Raw genomic sequence first — 8,662 nt, 5'->3', positions numbered from 1 at the left:
CTCTCTCTCTCTCTCTCTCTCTCTCTCTCTCTCTCTCTCTCTGCCCCTTATAAAACAATTGTTTGCTATAAGACAGCTAGGTAGTATGGTGGATAGAGCACTGGACTTGAAGTCAAGAAGACCTAAATTCTAATCTAGCCTCAGAATTTTGCTAGATATGTGGCCTTTGGATAAATTACTTAACCTTCCCCATTTCCTCATCTATAAAATAAGAATAATAATATCACCTACCTTACAAGGTGGTAATGAGAGTCAAATGTAAAGAACTTTATAAATCTTTATATAGCTCTAAATGCTATATAAATGCAACCTATTATTATTATAAGGGATGGTTTTCTGTGAGGGGAAAAAGAAGTAACGCAGAGGAAAGCTAAATAACATAAAAAATAAAGGATATTATTTAAAAAAAAAAAAAGGCAAAGTGATAGAGTTAAAAGATAGCTGAGTCTGGAGCCAGAACAAGTATCACTACCACACAATTCAGTAATTAATGTATATTACCTTGTGATGGTCATTGTTATTTCATTTTCTTTTGGTCCTAATAAAGTTTTCAGCTCTACGTGAGCAGGGGTCATATATTTTTTAATATTGGATCTCCTCCAAAGTGGAACACAACACAGAATTCATACTTTTCCTCATTCAACATATATTTATTTAGGGCCTACTGGTGTAGAGAAATGAGTGGTTCTTAAAATATGGTCCAGGAACCAGGGGTCCCTAGACCCTTTCAGGAGACCTATGAGGTCCAAACTATTTTCATAATAATACTAAGATGTATGAATTCCTAACAGACTAAATTTCAATAGATGTCACCATCATAAACGAAAGCTCTCTGGTGGGAGGAAGGGAACTTCTATACTTTTTAAGAGTAGAAAGGGATTTGGAATCAAGAAGTTTGACAACTATCAGTAAAAATATTGTACCCAGGACTGAGGGTGATCCAAACACGGGGTAGGTAAACATCCCTAATCCTTACAGTGCTTATAATTGTTTCTGGTTTAAGAAATCATATTAACTAGGAAGTATATTAAAGAAGTTTGAAACGAAAGATTATGGAGTATCCCTGAGGAAGGTTGTCAGGATCTCGTAGCTGAGAGCAACCTCTGGCCCATCTCTTCTGACCCTTATCTGAAATGAATCCTCTAAATTTTAAAACATACAAGGCAGGTGGCTAGGAGGCATTGTGGTCCAAAAGAAATAGCACCAACTCCAGAATCACAGAAAAGTTCTAGGTTCAAATCCCACCCCTAACACTTAACTCCCCGTCTGCCATTGGACAAGTCAGATTTTAATTGACATAGCAATCTCTTTGCCTGGAAAATGAAGAGATTGAAGGAGACAATTTTGAAGGTTTCTTCCAGATATAGACCTGTGGTGCTATGGTTATTTAACCTTTGGTTGAAGACTTCTCACAAAGGGGGTTTCCCTCAAGGTAACCAGTTCTACTTTGGGACACCATTAATCTTTAAGGAATTAGAAATCTGTGCACAGTGCTTACTAACAATTTATTGAATAGATGAATCTTTTCATTGGTTGTTCTGAGATTCAAGATGTCAATGAGAAGCAACGTGGCATAGCAGTTGAAATCTGAGTTCAAATCTGGCCTCAGACCCTGGATGTGTGACCCTGGGCAAGTCACTTGATCCTGCTTGCCTCAGTTTCCTCATCTGACAAATGAACTGCAGATGGAAATGGCAAGCCACTGTAGTATCTTTTCCAAGAAAAGCCTGAAATGGAGTCACAAAGAGTTGGATATGACTGAATGCAACTGAAGGAGCAGCATTTAAGAAACGATTTGTCCTTCATTCATTCAACCATCCATTTATTTATTTTCTGAGTTTCTAGTGGCTCTGTGAATTATAGAGCTCAAGTTTTCAATTGTCAAGGAGCCATCCACATTTAATGAATTGAATTGAATTGAATTTGAAGTGTAGGAGGCCCATAGAAGTAGAAGTATCTTATTAACAGTTGAAAACATGAGATTAGGGCTCTGGAAGGAAGTCAAAGGGGAAACTCTAGTTGTGGGAGTCACTTGTCCAAAGGTGATCATTAAAAATGACACCATGGAAACGGAGAGTATAGCATGCCCAAAACAGAATGGAGTCACCTAATTAGAGAGTGGAGAAAGGAAGAGTAGGCAGTGAAGGAGAGAGAAAAGGAATGGTAAGAAAGAGAAAATCGAATGTTGTTGTCAGCGTTTGCCTTAGGCAAAATTATATAATAAAAGTTTCTTTGAAGGACTCTCCCACCTCTCTTTTGTGTGTCTACTTTCTCACCTTTGCTTTTACCCTGGCCATCTATACATTCAAGTCATCAAACAATGTATTGTTTGCCCATACTCACACCTACTCTCCCTTTACTAGAAAAGTTCTTGTGGTCCCAAACTACCCTTTTCTGAGCAGTATTTCCTGTTTTCTAGTGGCCTGATCTCCACTAGCAGAAGTCATGGAAAAGAAAGCAATCTGATTAAATTCATCAAATGAAGGCTAACTGGCTGAAGCCTTAATATGTGATTTCTTAATTATAATTCTTAATTCTTAAATAATAATATCATAATAATCTTAATAATATGTATAATTCTCTGAAGGATAAACAGGATTCAAAAGAAAACAAAATTTTAATCAAGTTTAAAAGAAAATGCTATATGTGGAAGCCTGGGTTTTAGTCTAAGAATATTAACCAGCCAAACTATTTGTGGCAAGTGGCTTCTTGGAGTCTCCAATGTCTCTAATATCTTTGACTAGAAAATCAATCAATCGCCAACCATTTATTAAGAGTCTATTAAATAGGGGGCAGCAGGATAGCTCAGTGAATTGAGAACCAGGACTAGAGACAGGAGGTCCTAGGTTCAAATCTGGCCTCAGACACTTCTTAGCTGTGTGTCCCTGGGCAAGTCACTTGACCCTCATTTCCTACCCTTACCACTCTTCTGCCTTGGAACCAATACACAATATTGACTCCAAGACAGAAAAGGGTTGGGTTTTTTTTTTAAAAAGAGTCTACTAGGTAGGGCCCAAGTAGATGGCTCAGTGCATTGAAAGCCAGGTCTATAGACAGGAGATCCTGGGTACAAATTTGGCCTCAGACACTAACTAGCTGTATCATCTTGGTCAAGTCACTTAACCTCCATTGCCTAGCCCTTATTGCTCTTCTGCTATGGAACTAATACACAGTATTGATTAAAAAAACCAGAAAGTAAGAGGGTTTTTTTTGGTTTGTGTGTTTGTTAATTTTAAAGAGTCCATATGTCATGTATTGGGTGGATAAGGTGACGGAATACAAACACATCTTTATGGTCTTTTCTAACCTTTATGATCAATAAGATGTCCACTATATTCTGGGGGAGGGCTTTTTTGTATTCCCATTTAGCACAGTGCCTGACACATAGTAGGTACAAATGAATGCTTGCCTAAGAGGCTTATACCTGGAAATAGTGTTGGTCTTGGAATTAGGAGATGCTGGTTCCAGAGTGAAATGCTTCCCCTTCCTTATCTGCACTTCAGAGAATCCCTTCTTTGTAGATTCAACTCAAACACTACTTTCTACACAAAGCATTTCCTGCTCCCTACAACTTCTAGTAGCCTTACTCCCTAAATTTCCTTGCATTTACTTCATATTTATTCCTTAAACACTTATAATATCTGCATGTTTCTCCCTCTTGAGAGCAGAGACTTTCATTTTTGTTTTTGCTTCTCTAGAACCTAGGACTGTTTGTGGCACATAGTAGGTGTCCAATAAGCTGATTGGCTGATTGAGTCAAGAATTCAACTTTGCCGTGTGATCTTGAGCAAGTATTCTACATTCTCACCCTAGTTTCTTTGTGTGCAAAATGAACATAATAATACTTTTTGTACCAACTAATGTCATATTCATGTTATTAAAATAACTTATTCATATAGTACTTTAAAGTTTGCAAGGCACTTTACAAATATTGCTTCATCTGACTCTAAAAACTTGGAAGGTAGGTATTCTTCTTATCCCCGTTTTGCAGATGAGGAAGCTGAGGCTCAAAGAAGTCAAAAAGAAATAAATGCCTTAGCCCAGGAGTCATGATAAATAGGATTTAATTATCTGATAATTAATAATCTGGAACTATTAAGTATCTGAGGCAGATTTGGGATTCACACCCTCTTGATTCTAATCCAGCATATTCTCCATTATGCCATCTAGCCCTAATGATGGAACTGAAGGTCAGTGGGAGAGACTGGGGAGGGAAGAAGGAAGAACCTTTTAAAATTTCTCAAATTCTACTGTTCCACATAAACATGAGGTCACTCTTGTCACCTACCATAGAGCTAGTGACCATCTTGGAGTCTAGTGCTAGAGTGGCATCTTGCCCATGTCTTGATCATTTTGTTCTCCCACCCCCAGCACTAAGGCCATCAGAAACAGAATTTAGGGGAGAATTAGCAGAAGACTTATGTGTGCTTTCCTGGACACAATCCCATCTTCCAGTTTTTCATCATCTCTCACACCATGCTGGGCGTAAGCACGGGTATGGGGGCTGCTGACAACCAGCTCTCTGCCCTATCCTTACACACAGTTTCTGCTCTCAGTCCCTGATATATTTCTGGCCTTCCTCACAATAGCCCAGTTTCCCTAGCTTCTGTCCCATCCACGTGCTCCTCCATATGCCCCATGAAATTGTAGACACCTACCTCCCTTTGCAGCTGCCCTCATCTCCTGCTTGGTGATGGGGAGCCATTGTGAGTTAGATGCCTATCTGAGTACCAAATTTAAGCTCAACATTGATTAAGCACCTGCTATATGCATAGCACTGGGCTATCTTCCCCAAGGCAGCCTGACTGAAAGACTATACCTCTGCCTTCCTCACTTCTCCAGGCTCATATTTCAAGACCATCAATGGGCATTTGCCTCAAAGAGGGCCATGCATAGCAACTGATGTTATATATTTTGGCCAGAAGAGATGAGCTGTTTTATTTAATTTTTACACAAGAAAATAGAATGACTGCTCTTGCCAGTTTCCCTAAAATGTTATACATTCAACAAATATTTTCTACATCTGTGACCTCAGAGAAGCCACAAATTTTTCTGGGCCTCAGTTTCTTCATCTGTAAAACGAGGGGTTATAGGCCGTGATTTTTCAGATCCCTTTCAATTTTAAACCTCTAACCAACAATAACAACCAAAAAAGACCTTACTAAAAATAAAAATGAATTTTGAATTCAACAGCAAACGCCAAGACATATTTTTAAAGGATTTTTTCTTTTCTCCTATGGAAACAAAATGTGTACTCTTTTGTTTATAAATGCTTTACTTAAGAAAAATCCATCAGTAAAAATAATCAGCATAAAAATACTCAGGCAACAGCTCCAGGCTTCTCGTTACCATGGCATTCAATCTTAGCAATGAGAGATTTGAAAGTCCTGTTACACAATGCCCATTCCCTGTGCCAAGGCAGAATAGAGTAGCCACACACCAGATGGGCCTGACATGGGAGAGAAAATCTCAAAGCTGGAAAAGACCTCAGGGGTTATCTTACCTGAAGCCTACCTAATGCATTAGAAAGATGAAAATAAAAATAGAAAATTCATAAACTATGACCTTGATGTTAGCCAAAATGGTAGCACCTGTCAGGTTAGGGCACAGGCCTGGGATGCACTTAGCTCTCTACTTAGTTGGCTAACAATTGTTTCCAGCTCTTACAGGAACTTAGACTGTTGTAGGAAATAAGAGAAAAACTCCTAGAATCTCTTAAAAGAGATTATTCAGTCTCCTTATTTGTATAGAGAAATGGAAGCTCATAAAGATGACCATTTCTATATATGTAAGTAATGGTAAATGTATTTTTTCTTGTGTTCCTGGTGCCAGTTGAATCAAAAGACAGGGTCTACCTTTGAGGGTAATGAAGGGTCCAATTTTGAAGAAGAGACCATGATGAATTGATACACAGGGGAAGACAGGACTTTAGTCTCCCAGCTTTATCATTCTTCTACCCAATGAGATACTGGACCATGGGAGAGGTTGCTAGGTTACTGATATCATTGCCCCAGAGATAATGAGCATCACTCCCATGAAGTCTTTCAGCACTGATGGCCTTTCTGTGAAGAGCTGGGCACTGAAGGTCAGTCTTCCAGAGCCTCTGTGGCGAAAAACTTATCACTCTGCCCATGATCTGGACCTAGAAATATGGCTATTCAAATATAGGTACACTGGTCTTAGGACCATGAACATGCAGTCTATCAATGGGACCACACTGGATGCCTTAGCAAGATATCTGGTTCTGAAAGACCATTGATGGTACATTGGACAGAGCAATGGGCTTGGAGTTAGGATGACCTGAGTTCAAATCTAGCCTCAGACACTTACTAGATATGTACTCTGGGGAAGTCACCTTTGTCTGCCTCAGTTTTCTGAGCTTAAAATAAAAATTAGGGTAACAATAGCACCTACCTCCCAGTGTTGTTATGAGGAGCATAACTGGAAATCACTTAGCATAGTGTCCAGTTCAATATAGGTGATTAATAAATTCTTGTTCCCTTCCCTTCCCTTCCCCAGCTGCCATAGTCTTTGAGAGCCAAAAGTCCATACCCCAATGGAGGAAGACTTTTTTAACATCCTTATAACTCACACTTCCATAATACTTGAGGTTTGACACAACAACCCTGTGAAATAGGAAGTATTGACTGGGAAAGGAGGGAACCAGCATCTGTTAAGCACCTACTCTGCACCAGAGACTGTGCTGGGTTTTACAAATACAATTTCATTTGATCCCTCAACATCTCTGAGAGATAAGTGCTCTTATTATCCCCATTTTACAGAGGAAAAAAACTTAAGCAGACAGAAGTTAAGTGACTTACCCCAGGTCATACTTTTTTTTTTTTTTTGTGATACCACCTCGATGAGGAAATTAAGTGATAAAATCACTTGTCAAGGGTGATCCAACTAATAAATATTAGAGCTAGAAGTCAAACCCAGATCTATCCTACCTCCACTTAATCAGTCAGCATGCAAATATTAAGTATTTACTATTTGCCAGACACAGGGCTAAATACTAGAAATACGAAGAAAGACATTTCAAGAAACTTGCTTTTTTACATCAAATGAGAGGATAATTAATTATAAAGATTTTCACATTTTATGCTATATAGTAAATGCTATAAATTATTAAATGTTAGCAATTGTTCATATTGCTATTGCTATTCTGAAGGAAATTACATGCAAAAATTTTATAAGTACAAATTAGATCCAACATAAATAGAAGGTTATCTCAGATAGAAGGTACTAATAGAAGACGTGGCAGGAGGACCAGTAAAGGTCTCCTGAAAAGAGTGAGACTGTAACTGAGTCTTTAAAATAAAAGTCTCACCTTCTATCTATTAACTCTGAGACAAAAGAATGGAAAAGGTTAGGTCATTAGGGTTAAGTGACTTGCCCAGGGTCACACAACTAGGAAGTGTCTTAGGTCAGATTTGAACCTGGGACCTCCTGAGTACATGCCTAGTACTCTATCCACTCTGCTACCTTGGTGTCTCTAGCTGAGTCTTGAAGGAGGCCAAGGAAACTAAGAGGCAGAGTTGAGGAAGGAGAACATTCAGGCATGAGGGACAGAGGGAAAATACCCAGATTCAGGAGAGGGAGTATTGAGTATTAGGAACAGCAAGGAGACCATTATCACTGAATTGTGGAGCATGTGGGGAAGAGAGAAGAAAGGGTAGGAAGCCAAGAAAGACAAGAAGAATCCAGGTTACAAAGAGTTCTAAATGCTAAATATATAATTTTATATTTGATCTTGGAGGCAATAGGGAGCCACTGAAATTTATTAATCAGAAGAAAAAAGTGACGTTTCAGACTTAGGCTTGAAGAAAATCACTTTGGTATTTGAATGGAGAATGGATTGTTGTGGAAAGAAACTTGATGTAGAAAGACCAATTATAGAGCTATTGAAATAGTCCAGGCAACAGACAATAAAAGCCTGCAAAGCCAATCAGACAATAACTATTATTAAGAACCTACTCTGTGCCAGCCACTGTATTAAGTGCTAGGGATCCAAAGAAAAAACAACAGTGTCTCTGGTCAGAGAGCTTGAAGCCTACACAAAGACACAATAGAGTTAGACCTACATAGAACATTGTTGTGTTCAGTCATTTTAGTTGTCCCCAGTTCTTCATGATCCCATTTGGGGTTTTCTTGGCCAAGATACTGGAGTGATTTACTGTTTCCTTCTCTAGCTCATTTTGCAAATGAGGAAACTGAGGCAAATAGGGTTTAAATGACTTGCCCAGGGCCACAAGGCTAGTGTCTGAGACCAGATTTGAACTCAGGAAGATGATACTTCCTGACTCTAAGCCTAGTGCTCTATCCACACCATACCACCTGGCTGCCAGCATAGGTATTAAGTCTTAAAAATAGGATTTGAACTTGGGTCTCCTTAATTCCAATCCAAGAATTTTATCCACTGGATCATTTGGCTGTAGGTTGGAAACTGTGTATTACCTCACTTTGCATCTATCCTGTGCAGCTCATATGCAGTGGGTCTTCTGTAAATATTTGTTTGTGACATGAGAGACCTATCTCTCCTCTGGTTCCTTCTAATTTCTACATAAAACTGCTCTCTTCAGAAATACAGTCCCAGTTAAGAGTCTCCCTAAGGATGTCCCAGTTCCAGGAAGGTAAGTCATCTGCTGAGACACTAAGGTGT

The sequence above is a fragment of the Gracilinanus agilis genome, chromosome 1 (assembly GCF_016433145.1).
Source record: "Gracilinanus agilis isolate LMUSP501 chromosome 1, AgileGrace, whole genome shotgun sequence".
Lineage (NCBI taxonomy): Eukaryota > Metazoa > Chordata > Mammalia > Didelphimorphia > Didelphidae > Gracilinanus > Gracilinanus agilis.
This window is presented reverse-complemented; position numbering follows the sequence as displayed.